At 38.1% G+C, this 14,833-nt stretch overlaps 1 protein-coding gene and 1 pseudogene across 10 annotated transcripts in view; one reads left to right on the forward strand and one right to left on the reverse strand.

Moving 5' to 3' along the window:
* Positions 1–14,833, reverse strand: part of DMD (dystrophin) — a 2,113,108-nt gene that overhangs the window by 401,828 nt on the left and 1,696,447 nt on the right. The window lies entirely within an intron of this gene.
* LOC135361985 (protein lin-28 homolog A-like) overlaps positions 1,877–14,833 on the forward strand; it is a 40,369-nt pseudogene continuing 27,412 nt past the window's right edge.

Consider the following 14,833-nt stretch of genomic DNA (forward strand, 5'->3'; position numbering starts at 1 on the left):
TGGGGTTTCTACTTCTTCCTGATGCACATACCCTCTAGCTGTCCTTAGGTGACTTCTTTTCTTTTGCAAAGCTGCCTTGGACACTCCAGAATAAAAACATTGCAAAATTAGGAGAAGACTGGCACACTGTTTGATTCACTCCCCTGGATAATTTTGCTTATAAAAAGTGACAGAAAATACTGGAAGATAACTGAGTGTCTTGTGAATCATCTAAGAAAGAATATTAAGGAGGAACGAAGAGCTCTGAAGAGTGGCAATCTATGAGTAATATATATTATAGAGGGAGGGACTCTTCTTTTTAGGTGAATATCTAGTTGAGTATAATTTTATATTGCTGGAAGGTAAAATTTGCTCTCCTCACTCTCTATGTACCCTGAGTGCATATATGTTATTGGCATTATTATTACTGTAATAGAAAGACGTCCCTTTCATAAGCCAACTTTTCTTTCATTTTGCTTCTTCTTGAATTCCTTTCTTCCTTCTTCCCCTACAGTTGCATCTCCAGATCTCTTTGAAAGGGGAAAATGAACTTGAATGCCTATGGGCTATCTAACTATGGTTGGTGACTAGATCGAGTTCAATGACTTTCAATGCAAATCTCAGTGAAGTTGTCAGAAGACACTCAGTAGAAAATCTGCCAAAGGAGTTAGAACTCATCTTTTAAATAAGTTGCAGGACAGAGAAAATTACCACATCATCTTCATGATAAGGAGAAAGGATTCAAACTAAGAAAATCTCGAGATAAAGACAAAAAGATGGCACTAACAAACATCTCACTACTGAAAGATGACTTTCACCTACAATGATCTCTCTCAAAAGCAAAGATAGGGCTCAGCTATCATTTAGTGACGGAGTGCACAAGTTCCTATGATAATGTGAGTTTTAATTTGATCGTGTGCTCATGAATTCCGAATCTTAGTCTTCCCATTGTTGGGATGGTGGCTTTGTGTTTTCCTATATTCCTCTCTAGCGATCGCCCCATTTCTCAGATTCCTTTTATCTTCCTCTCTATCCCTGATCTCCACTTCTCTAAATCTCAACTCACCACCATCAGAAGGCTTGGCTCAGTGTGTGTTGGAAATTCTTTGGTTACGTCATCATGAACTTCTTACTTGCTGAAAACTGTAAGGGAGAGTGTTCATACCAAGCTTTGGCAGCTCCCTCATAGTTCCCGATAGGGCTAGCCACTCCCCTATCTTTGAGTTTTTCTCTTGCTCAGCTTGCCATTCAATTTTTTTTTTCTTCTTTGCCTTGCATTTTCTGGCCACTCCCTGTTCAATGCTTACCAGAGCCCTGTTACCTTCTCCTTCGCAATGTTGTTTGCTGTTAGATATTCTTCCTGGGAAATCACACCCCTACTCTTACGAAAGTGGAAAGCTCTTAAGTGATCCCTACCTTGGGTGACGTTCCTTCTCTTTCAAGATAGCCTTAGGCATTCCAGAGTAAAAATATTGTGAAATATTGTTTAGGGTCCATTTTATACAGATGAGAACATTAAAGGTCACCGAGGTAAAGGTTGTAACTAATCTCCATCTGAGAACTTGTGGTCCCCCCTTTTCTCTCTCTTTGGCACTGAATATGATTCCATGTATGCATATGTGTGATACTGTGGTGTTTCTCAAGGTTTAATGTGCATACAAATTCCTTGGGGATCTTGTTACAATGAAGATTCTGATTCAACAGTTCTAGATGGAGCCTGAAATTCCACATTTCTAACAAGCTCCCCAGTGATGCTGAGCCCTGTGGTCTATGAACCACACTCTGTGTAGGAAGATGATTTGCTTTTAAGAAAATGAAGCAATTTTGAACAAATAGGACACATAGCTCTCTAATTGTTGCAGAATTGCCATCTTTGAACTTTAAAAAATAAGTGACTATGAAGGAAAAGGACCATGTCCGAACTGTCAAATTGTCAGTGCCACACTACCTAAGGCGGCCCAAAGATGAGCTCTTTATAATACCGAATGGGCTTCACAGGAATCAGGGAGGTAGGATTCAGCGAGCCCACAAACTCCTTTTCACTTATATCACAGAGAAGGACGTATCAAAATGGGCTCTAGAAAGAGTGCCTTGTTCTGGAAGCATCTGAAAACGTATGCATGCTTAAGACTTAGAGTCACTGGCGGGGCCCAGCATTTAAAATGAAAAGCTACAACTCAATTCTATAAAGTACGAAATCTAGAGCTAGAGGGACCTTAGAGATCATCTAGCTCAGCCTCTTAATTTACTGATGAGAAAACTGGATGTTTCCAGGATTTACTCAAAGGGCGACAGCAGAGTTAGTAACCGAATGCGATCCCCTGACTCTCATAGTCTAGGAATCCCTCCGTAGTATGGGGCAAAGTATTTAAAAAAACAGACCTCAGGAATAATTTCAGGTACCTGTGGTGTCAGTATTTTTACCACAAATAGCTCTTGTTCCCATGGGCTCCCCGGACATCTGGGTGACAAGTGGGCCAGTTAGGTACTAAGGAAGATGATTCAAAAGTACAGCACTTTCTGAGGCTTCCCTTTGCCCCGTTCTTACACCCAGCCCAGTGTGAATCTGCAGCAGTCCCTTTGTGAGTCACATTCTGCTTAAGTTGCACGCTAATTATAGAAACTTCCGGGGGAAGTGGCCAAAGTTCCTACTTCACAAGCTCAGTTAAAGGCTCCAAACTTTTTTTTTTTTTTTTAAAGACTCCGAACTTTATCCAGAATTGAGGGCAAGGATCCCATCTCTGTAGGAAGCCAGACTGGCAGCTGCCCCCACTGTCACAAAACTTCCACGTCACCTCAGTGCCTGACGAGGAGGAGAACATCAGTTTTCATTCTTCCTTCCCTTTTAGGCTGAAACAAACATGCAAAAATGGGGTGGGGGGTAAAGACACAGGAAGGCAGGGACCTTGCTCCCTGGAGAGGTCCTAGGGTAGCCGGTGGGGTGTGAGAATCTGTGCCTTAGGCACCATCCCTCCATCCCCATGCCAATCTGCATCATGCTAGTAGATGGTCTTCCTTCAACAGTGCTAGTATAGACTCAAGTTACAACTAGTTCTATAATATTAATGACATCTGGGCTCAAAATATAGGCAAACTCAGGGCTACCAGGGGTCCATCTAAATGGCTCAAGATGGGGAGTTCTGCATTATCACTCTACTGCTAATAAACAGCTACTATAATTGAGTGACCATGTGGTGTGGTAGGTCTATGCTTGTCAGGGCTTCCCCTGAACCCCATATTTCTGTAGAGGGTAAGATGTAAAACAATATTCAAAGACAAAAAAGAACTCAATCCAATTGTGTAATCATACATTGACAAATTCCATTTTCCATGTTAACTTAGAGTTTCTAGTCCATGTCCATTTTCAATGGTTATATATTTGTGGTAATATTTATACTCCAATTGTTTGTTTTTTATACCATTCGAGACATCCCCCCCCTTCTTTTTCTTTCCCCCTCTCTCCTTTGAGCATCCAAGGTTACAGTACTAGTAACTTGATATATATCCTTCCATTCCTACCTCATGGCCACATAATCCCAGGGAATTAATTTTGTCTTTTTATTTTTCAAATGGGTTCATATGTTTCTCGAAACTCGTTTTGTTTGTTAAGATGATATCATGAGTATCTCTTCAGGACAGCAGGCGCAGATCCAACTCGACTGAAAAGGAATTCATTCTGTAAAGCCATCATAATTCCATAATTTATTCAATAATTCCCCACTGATGGGTATTTGTGTTATTTCTACTTTTTGACCACTACTGATAATGTTACAATAATAGTTTCTACATATAGCCTTTCATATTGGTACTTCTATTTCTGTAGAATCGATTCTCAGAAATGGAGTGACAGATCAAAATGTAGGTGCATTTAAAAAACTTATAGAGAATACCACATTTCTTTCCTTAAACACCATAGCAATTTATGTTCCCACCTGCAATGCCTGAGAGTGATCTTTTCCCTCATTAGAAGTCTTTTTGTCCATCTCTTGAATGGAAAATGGCATCTTGTTTCTTCAAGATGATGGCATCAACTTCAACGATGATGAAGTTGAGCATCTTTTCATAGTCCGCCCCACCCAGCTGCCTGGATATCTTCCTCTGTGAAATGTATATTGCTTTGTTGTGACAACTTTTTTTTTTTTTTAATTTGACAGAGAGACACAGCGAGAGAGGGAACACAGGCAGGAGGAGTGGGAGAGGGAGAAGCAGGCTCCCCGCCGAGCAGGGAGCCCGATGTGGGGCTCGATCCCAGGATCCTGGGATCATGACCTGAGCTGAAGGCAGACGCTTAACGAATGAGCCACCCAGGTGCCCCTTTGACCACTTTTTTATTGGGTTGTTTGTCTCCTTAGAAATTAATGTATAGAAGGTATTTGTATATTAGGGGTACGCATTCTTTTTGTCATATATGTTGCCAACCATATCTGTGTAATCTATCATTTGTCTTTTGACTTTGTGTTCTGTTATTTTTAATGTAGTAAGCAGGTCTATCTTTTCCTTATCACTTCTGGGTTTCCTATCTTGTTAGAAAAGGTCTTCCTCATTCCAAGGATATTTCTTTTTGTATTTAAAACTTTAATGCACTTGAAATTTATTTTTATACTGCATGAGCAAGGAGATAAACTGTTCTCCAAGAGGGACTGCAAAGAGTTCTGGCAGCATTTATTGAATAAAACATCTTTTTTCCCCACTGGATTAAAATAATACTTTTGCCACATAATGTCTACAAAAACAATTTGATCCACTTCTGGACTCACAGTGTTGTTTGAGTGATATATTAGTCTCTTTTTGTGCCAATACTACATGATTACAGAAGCTTTATAGAAAGTTTAATGCTGGGTAATGCAGGACCCTTCCTGATCTCCAGTGCAGACAGAGATATTTATTCTTTTTTCCTACATCCTTAGGTTAGTGTTAAGTATCTATTTTTTTATATGAACTTTAAAAGTCTCCCCTCCTCCCTTAATATATCCTGCCTTCAAGACACTTGAAGTTTATAGGGTAATCACAATTTAAATACTATTTGGTAAACCTCAGACACTATAATTCTATTTAATGAAACTTATACTTACATTAGGAAAAAAAAAACCTGCATTGAAAACCAATAATATGTCCAGGGTATTGCACAGATAAATTATGATACAGCTACATAATGGAACACTATGTAGCCATTAAAAGAATGGCTAAGCTTTTTGTTATGGGTTGAATTGTGTCCCTTTCCCAAATTCAAATGTTGAAGTCCTAACACTCAGTACCTCAGAACGTGACCTTATTTGGAAACAGAGTCTTTACAGAGAAATCAAGTTGAAATGAGATCATTAGGTTGGGCCTTACTCCACTATAACTCATGTTCTTATAAGGCGAAACATGGACACACACACACACACACACACACACACACACACACACACTGAGAACACCATGTGAAGATGAAGAAAAAAGATCTCCGAGCCAAGGAACACCAACGACAGTCAGCAAACGACCAAAAGCTAGGGGGAAAGCATGGAACAGATTCTCCCTCAATGCCCTCAAAAGTAACAACCCTCCAACACCTTGATCTGAGACTTCTAGTCTCTAGAACCATGAAACAATACATTTCTGCTATTTAAGCCACCCAGTTTGTAGCATCTTGGCGTGGCAGCCATAGTCAACCAAGAGACTCTGTGTACTGATACAAGCCAATTGCTAAGATATACTGTTGAAGGAGAAAAGCATGATTCAGAACAAGTATGTATGGTATGCTACCATTTATGTAAATTCATCTATACACAGAAAAACACACATCTACACATAAACTTATGCTTGAAAATTCATAAATATCTCCTGAAGGATACACAAGAAGTTGATAATTGGTTGCCGGTGGAAAGGGGCTGAGTGGAGAGTGCAAAGAGATGGGGAAAAGAATTTTCACTGTATACCTTTTGATTTCTGAACCATGAAAATGATTACCTATTCAAAAATAGTATGAAAAAATCAAATAAAACCCCACAAATTGTCACCTTTTAAAAAACTCTTAAGTCAAATAATTTGAACAGATCTTTTTTAGACTTTCTACGTGCACACTTAATGTTAATTAAAACATGTTAACTAACAAAACAAAACATGTTAATATAATGTTTACATATATATCTCTCTTTCCTATTTACTCAGACCGCACATTTTAAAGATTTTTTTTTTTATTTATTATTTGACAGAGAGAGAATGAGAGAGAGAGAGCACATGAGAGGGGGGAGGGTCAGAGGGAGAAGCAGACTCCCTGCCGAGCAGGGAGCCCAATGCGGGACTCGATCCCGGGACTCCAGGATCATGACCTGAGCCGAAGGCAGTCGCTTAACCGACTGAGCCACCCAGGCGCCCCTCAGACCATACATTTTAAAGTGTTAATTTATGCCTAGCATTACTTGAAGTAATATGTGGGCTGAAGAAATACAAGACATACCCTCTTTATTATAGAAGCTTATAACTGAGTGAAGGAGAGAAGAATAAAAGAACTTAAATGAAGCAGGAAGGAGAGTCACTTTAACTTTTTGTGCCTCAGGTTTCTTACTGGTAAAATAAGTGAGATAAAATGAATGTTAAAGTCCTAAAATTAAAAAAAAAGAAGAGATTTATTTATTTATTTTAGGGGTGGGGGAGAGCAGAAGGAGAGGAAGAGACAGTGTTAAGCAGACTCTGCACCGAGCACGGAGCCCAACACGGGCTTGATCACGACCTGAGCTGAAACCAAGAGTTGGTCTTGTAACTGACTGAGCCACCCAGGCACCCCTTTGAATTCTTTTTATTTGATTGTATTTGCTATTTAAAACCATACTTTGGGGGGTGCCTGGGTGGCTCAGTTGGTTACGTGTCCAACTCTTAATCTTAGCTTAGGTCTTGATCTCAGGGTCGTGAGTTCAAGCCCCGCATTGGGTTCCACACTGGGCATGGAGCCTACTTATAAAAAAAAATTATGCTTTGAGATAACTATAAATTCACATGCAGTTGTGAGAAATAATACAGAGAAAGCCAAGGTACCTCTGACCAGTTTCCCCAAAGGTAACATCTTGTGAAACTCTAGTACAATACTGTGACTGGGATACTGATGTTGATACAATTGAGATAAAGAATAGTTCCAACACCAAGAGGATCTGTCCTGTGCAGCCCTTTTATACCTGCACCCACTTCTCTTCTCTCCCCCTGTTGTCCCTGACTCTTGGTAACTACTAATCTGTTTTCCATTCCATAATTCTGTCATTTCAAGGATGTTATAGAAATGCAATCATGTGGTATGTAACCTTTTAAGATTAACTTTTTTACTCAGCATAATTCCCTGGAGATTCACCCAAGTTGGTGTATACATTGATATTTCATTTCTTTCTTTTTTTTTTTAATGCTGGGTAGTACTGCATGATATGAACATATGGTAATTAGTATAACCATTCATTGTTGAAAACCATTGGGTTAGTTTCTACTTTTTGGTTATCACAAATAAAGCTGGTATGAACATTTTTGTACAGGTTTGGTGATAAATGCCCAAGAGGGCAATTGCTTGGTTGTAAGATAGTTGCGTGTTTAGTGTTTTAGAAAACAAACCAACTGTTTTCTAGAGTGGCTGTACATTTTATATTTCTACCAGCAATGTATGAATGATCCATTTTCTCTGCATCTTTGCCAACATTTGGTATTGTTACTATTTTTCGTTTTAGCCATTCTGATAGGTGTGTAGGGATCTCTCATTATGATTTTAATTGGAATTTCCCTAATGGATAATGTTGTTGACAATCTTTCCATGTGCTTATTTACCATTGCTATATATTCTTGGTTAAAATGTCTCTTCTTGTCTTTTGCTCATTTTCTAATTGGATTGTTATTTCACTCTTGAGTTTTGAGAGTTCTTAATATGTTCTAGATATTAGCTTATTTAAAATTTTTATTTTATTGTTGTAAGAACAGTTAAAACAAGGTCTACCGTCTTAACAAATTTTTTAGTGTACAGTATCGTTGACGAAAGGTACAATGTTGTACAGCAGATCTCTAGAGCTTATTCATCTTGCTTATCTGAGATTTTAATTTTTTTTTTTTTGCCTAGGGATCCCCATTTAATTCTTACAACAACCATATGACGTGGGTGTTTTCATTATCATCCTGTGTTTACAGATGAGGAAACAGAGACACAAAAATGTTAACAAACTTTCTCACCATTACTCGGATAACTAAAAATAGAGCCAAAGTCTAAAACCCAGGTAATGAGGAGATACCATTTTGTGAACCAGCTTAGAAATCATGAACGCAGCAAGAACAATAAAATAAGTTTTATAAAAAGCAAGCCAAGGGTACCATCTCAAAGTATATAGATTCTATTTATGTTTGGTAAATATTTTGACATTTTGATTTTGCTTTCTTTTTATAGTTTCTAAAAAACTTAAAACTGTAGTTTTTCTTGTTCACACTACTGTGAAGTAGAGAAAACAAAACAAACAAAAGCCAAATTATGATCTGGTATATAATAAAACATTAGTGTTTGCATTGAGTTTAGCTTGAATTTATGCAAGCAAATGCCTGCTGTCCTTATTTTTGATTCAATTCAATTCACTTTGGTTCAAACTCCTCAGACAAACTCTTAAAAGAAATCGTGGAAGACTCTGAAATGATTAAAAAATTCCTGTGTGTCTTTTCCATGGAATTCTTTATATTGTCTAACAAAACCCTCAGGGGTTATCTGAGACTTTAAGGGTCTACCCCTTAGTCTTTGGTTGTGCTATTTTCTACCTCTGTAGAGTTATAACTCAACTCAGGGAGGGGCGTCTGAGTGGCTCAGTTGGTTAAGCGACCAACTCTTGGTTTCAGCTCAGCTCATGATCTCAGGGTCCTGAGATGGAGCCCTTGTTGGGTGGGGCTCCGGCACTCAGTGGGGAGTCTGCTTCCCCTTGCCCCCTGCACCTCTCCCCCTCACTCTCTCTCTCTAATAAATCAATAAATCTAAAAAAAAGAAAAAAAGAAGTCAACTATTGGAGGGTTGATGGTAATGCAAATGATTCTTGTTCATGGAAATGCGTTTTTGTTTGTCTCCTGGAATGCAATTGATTCCTCTAAGCAGAGTCAGCAGTATGGCATCTGTTATCAAATACTTATCAGCATTCCTGACTGTTTATGTGTCTGTTCTTCAGATTCTCCTTTGAACCAACTGTAACATCTTACTGATTCTCTCATTAGTTAATGATTTAATGAAATGTTTGGCACATATTCATTATGTATTTCTTTTGTTAAAAAAGACTTTATTTATTTATTTGAGAGAAAGAGAGAGGGAGAGCACAAGCAGGGGGAGGGGCAAGCAGACTCCCCACTGAGAGGGGAGCCTACCGCGGGGCTTGATCCCAGGACCCTGAGAACATGACCTGAGCTGAAGGCAGATGCTTAACCAACTGAGCCACCCAGGCACCCCTCATATATTTCTATGAGTGTCATGATTTGAACTTTTTAGAAAATCAGCCTTTAAGAAAACACAAACATACTATCTGCTCATTCATTAAAAAAAGGTACCTATTTATATGACACTTTGCCACAACTTCTAATGATAACATCTTACGTATCTAAGGTACATTCATTTAAACATTTAAATAGATGCTGGCATGACACTATTAACAAAACTACAGACTTTAATGCGATTTTACCAGTTTTCCCACCAATGTCCTTCCTCTGTTTCAGGATCCAATCCAGGATCTCACGTTGTATTTAGTGACCATGTCTTTTTGGTCTCTGGCCTGACAGTTTCTGAGTTTTTTTTTATTTTTCATGAGCTTATCACTCTGGAAGAGGACAAGTCAGGTATACTGCAGAACGTCTCTTAAGTTGTGACTGAGGTTTTCCCATGATCAGACTGGGGTTATGGGGATCGCCCTTCTCATCACATTCTATCATGGGGCATGTGATATCCACACGATTGTCATTGGTGATATTAAACCTGACCACTTAGTCAAGGTGGTGGTGCCTGCCAGGTTTCTTCTCCATTGTAAAGTTATTTCTCCTTTTCTATGTTTTTTGAAAACAGGTCACCTCGTCCAGCTCATACTCCAGGGGGACGGAACATTAAACTTCACCTCCTGGAAGGGGAGTATCTATACATTTTTTGGAATTCTTTTATAAGGAAGATTTAGCCTGCAATGATGGTTTTTCAGTGAACAGAGAAAACACATTATTATCTGGATCATTGCTGTGTGGCCAGTCTCACTTTTCTCCTTTTCTAAATCCATAAACTGGCTTTTGTCTCTTATGGGCCAGTGTAAGTTAATAGGTTTGTTTTTCTTACATTATCATTAATTTATGTGTTTAGGTGACAATAGGTTTTTTTTTTTTGGTAGGTTCTGGCAGTCAAGACTAATAGGTTTTTCAACATATTTCTTTGGTTACAAATTGTACCAGCACACGGGGAAGGGGAATGAGCTGACAGTATATGCGTCACTTTGAATCATTGGGTAGCCTACTGGGAATATTGAGTTACTTAAGCTTCAAAGAAAGATGTGACAATGGCTAACCATATTTTAGATTCAGATTTTAATGTTCTCTCAGCCTAGGTGGCCCATCAATTTTTTATGTTAAGTTTTTTTCCACAAGTTTTCCAACAATTTTTCTGGGCAAGATTGCTTCAAATGCAAGACTAATTTTAAGCTCGATTAAAATGTTAAAGAGACGGTCATGCCATTTGTATTATCCTTTATGAAAAAATCAATACTTTAATAGACTTCCTTGGTAAACTGTTTTGAGAAACTCAATAGGATTGTTAAATAAAGCAGAACTCCCCATCAGATTCCAGTCTTTTCTATGTGTTTTCTGGCAAAAGGGGTAAAATAAGATAAAGTAATGAGTTACATGACTAAAGATTATTATTTTTTTTTTGCATAGAATACAGCTTTTACACATTACAGTGTTCTGAGCTAAGAGTGGAAATTCACCTTAGAGAACTGTTAATTGTCTGTCTGAGTCCTGACACCTCAAACTTAGCACGTTATTCATCCTCTGTTATAACACTTACCACATTCTTTTACAATAAGTTATTTTTAAGAATTTGTCTCCTCTACCAGACCATGAGCTCTGACTTCAATGACTGCAAAGCTACAGCCATATTTATTTCCTCAGTATATCGCACCACATCTGGCACATAGTAAGTCATGCTAGCCGAATGTCAAGTGTTCAATAGCACATGTGACTAGCTACTAGAGTACTAGAACGAGCATATGTAAAATATTTTTATCATCGTAGAGAATTCTATTTGACGGTGCTGGTTTAGAGTAGGGTCTCTCAACCTTGGCATTATTGACTATTAGACCAAAATTTTTTTTTGTTGTGGGGTGTTAGCTGTCTTGTGCACTGTGGAACGTTGAGCAGCATCCCTGGTCTCTACCAACTACCAGCCAGTAGCCTCCCCACCCTCAATGTGACAACCAAAAAGGCCTTTACGCCTTGTTATATATCTTCTGGGGATAAAATTGTTCCCAGGTGAGAATTACTGAGTTGGAGAAATCCATCTTGAACTAGAGTCCTAGAAAACCTTATGTTGCTAAGACATATTCCTAGGGACTGCTGAAAATTGTTCTCTAGTGAAAAGGATCCACATATATATTCTCTATATTTTCTATAATTACAAGAGGCAATTCTGTTTCATAAAAAGAAAATTTTTAGAGTAGAATTGTGCTATAGTCATGGAAAGCAACCTCTCCCCAATGTCTCTTAAGCAACATACCTTGGTCCCATCAAAATGGTATTAGTGACTATGATGCAGCCATCATAGGGCTTTCTTTCTTAGATGAGTGTATTTAAATATTAAAAAAAAAAAACCCATCCTCACCACTTCAGTGAGCAGTGGCCTGGCTTCAGACTGTGAGATCCCACATTGTTTTTTTTGCTGGCTTTCTCTGGCCACAGAAGTGTTTTTCTTGCCCACGTGGCATGCTGAAATGTTGGGGGAATAACTTCCCCTTGAAAGCGGTGCTCAACCAATGACTCTGAGGAGTTGTTATGGAAATAGCCCAGCTCCCTTGTCATTTGGGTAGGAGAACTCCAAAGCACGTGTTCGCAGCACACACAGAGCTGCCACAGTGGGATGAAATTCCACTAGACGGAGGGTAGTTCACGCGATACTGTGTCTTTTACTGAATGCCTTCTCTCCATCGTCTCGTTTCCTCTCTCTATATCTATGGACATTTTATTCCCTTCCCAAGGAAATCCTTGTCTCAAGGTCCGCTTTGACTCAGAGTTTACATTAAATTCTTGACTCTGGGTCTGTGCCTGGGGAACTTGGCATGAAATATATTTATTAATTCATTAACCATTTATTCAGAATTATTGTGCCCCTTACTGCACACTAGCTTTGGTGGCACGGGCACTGTCTTATAATTAGAACAGATGAGTGTGCTAAAGCCAGGACATGTGCCTTTTTATTTATTTTCATTTAGTTCATTTTTAAAACATCCTCTCAATTTCCTTCTTTATTGAGGTGAAATTTACAGAACATGAAATTAGCCATTGTAAGGCAAACAATTTAATGACATTTAGTGCATTCACAATGTTAGGTAACTAGTACCTCTATCTATTTCCAAGACTCCAAAATAAAATCTCATACCCATTAAGCAGTTACTCCCCATTTCACTGTCACCATGTCCTGGGCAGCCACCACTCTGTATTTTGTTTTTATGGATTTATCTACTCTGGATATTTCATAAAAATGGAATATGTGTCCTTTAGTATTTATCTTCTGTGGGTTAGCAAAATATTTTCAAAGTTCATCCATGTGTTGGTACTTTGTTTTCTTCATGGCTGAATAATATTCCATTTACGTATATACCGCAATTTCTTTATCCGTTCATTGGTTGATGAACACTGGGTTGTTTCTAACTTCTGGTTGTTACAAATAGGTGCTGCTATGAGCATTCACACAGAAGAACTTGTTTAAGCACGTGCTTCCAATTCTTTTTGGTATATACTTGGGAGAGGGCCTGCTGGGTCATATGTTAAATCTATGTTTAACTTTTTGTTTTCTATAGTGGCTGAACCATTTTATGTTCCCAATGGCAATGTACAAGCATTCCAATTTGTCTAACATACTCATCAATGGTTGTTATTTTGCATTTTTTTTTTATCATGGCCATCTTCATGAGGGTGAAGTGATACCTCACTGTGGTTTTGATTTGCCTTTCCCTAATGATTAATGATGTTGAGCAACTTTTCATGTGCTTGTTGGCTATTAGTGTTTCTTTGGAGAAATGTCTACTCAAGTCCCTTGCCCAATTTCAATTTGAGTTGTTTTTGTTGTTGTTGTTTTAGTTTTAAGAGTTCTTTATGTATTGTGGCTATGAGACACTTACCAAATATACTATTTACAAATATTTTTGCCCATTCTGGAGGTTGTCTTTTCTCCTTTCTTGATTTCTTAAATAACACACTGAAGTTTTAAATTTTCATGAGACCCAATTTATCTATTTTTTTCCTTTGTTACCCATGCTTTTGGTATCATATCTAAGAATCCATTGCAAATCTAAGGTCACAATGATTTATCCTTCCTTTTTATTTTTAACAAAAGGACTTTTTAGCTTTACTGTGCCTTGTCAAAATATTTGGGTCTGCTCTTTTTCAACAACACAGAGTAACTGTAGTGTGTGCTCTTGCCAGAGAATTCTCTACAACTTCACACTGTCTACAACACATTCCTTTCTAAAGTTGAGGTTCAATATATAGTATTTATGGAGAACTGCTTAAAAGACAGATAGTGACTCCATGTTCCATGTCACCACAACTGTATATGCATGAATCATTTTGCTTTGGTCCACTGAAGAAATGTTACTTCTAAGTAAGTAAGTAAGTTCTAATGAAGTAAGAAAGTCTTACTTCATTAGAAAACCTTCGGAAAAAACATCTTACCCTTAATTGAAAAAAAAAAATGATAGCTAGATATTCAGTCCCTTCACATTTAATGGGTTCCATGAAACATTTTTTTTTTTAAAACAAAGGCAAGTGTAAAAGAGAGGGGATTTCTGTTTTATTAATAGTCACTGTTTTCATATCTAATCAATTGCACAGACACACATGTCAAGGGAAGGCTATGTAGGTAAAAACTGAATTGGTTTAATTTTTATCAATGAATAATATAAAATGGTGTGCATATCTTTTTAATAACATGACAATAAATTTACTTCTTTTCTATATTATGAAAATGATGGGAGAGAGATCTAAAAAAAGGAAAAGAAAAAATGGAGTTGGGGGAGACACAATCATATACATAGAACCTATGGTGCAAAGAAAGAAAGAACAAGCAAAACACAGGTGAAAAAAACAGAGAAGAAAAAGAAGCACTTCACAAGTATGTATATATATTCAGAAGGGTCTATCTATTTGAATGTGGTAAAAAGGCACATATACTCACATCTATACAGAGAAACAGAGGGTGGCGAAGAATCACATAGAAATACAGAGAGAATGAGTGTGAAAGCTAGCAAGACAAATGGTTGCAGACTGAGACAGAGAGAGAGAGTTCTCAGATAAAAATAGAGGTTTACTGAGTAATATCCACATCCTAAAACCTTTCAGCTTGTGTTGCTGATGCCTGGGAAAGCTCCATGGTGTTTCACAACAACAGGGACAAAGGTCATAACTGTTCTTGGCACTTGCCCCTTGGATCATTAGCCATCCAGGGGAACATCTAGGAAAGTAGCCATTTCCCCACTCTACATTGCTCTCCATTGTTTTTTGAGCTTTCTCCACAAGGACAAGATGCACATGGGTAATTTTCAAATGTGTTAGCCATCCGTCTTCAGCAGGTAGGAACATTCTTCCAATTTAGAGGTTCCAGGTGAAGCGAGCGAGGCATAAGATGGCTCTTTTAAGT

Source organism: Mirounga angustirostris, unplaced genomic scaffold (genome assembly GCF_029215605.1).
Source record: "Mirounga angustirostris isolate CCGP_5_RB_7025 unplaced genomic scaffold, mMirAng1.0.hap1 SCAF_11, whole genome shotgun sequence".
In the NCBI taxonomy this organism is placed as follows: domain Eukaryota; kingdom Metazoa; phylum Chordata; class Mammalia; order Carnivora; family Phocidae; genus Mirounga; species Mirounga angustirostris.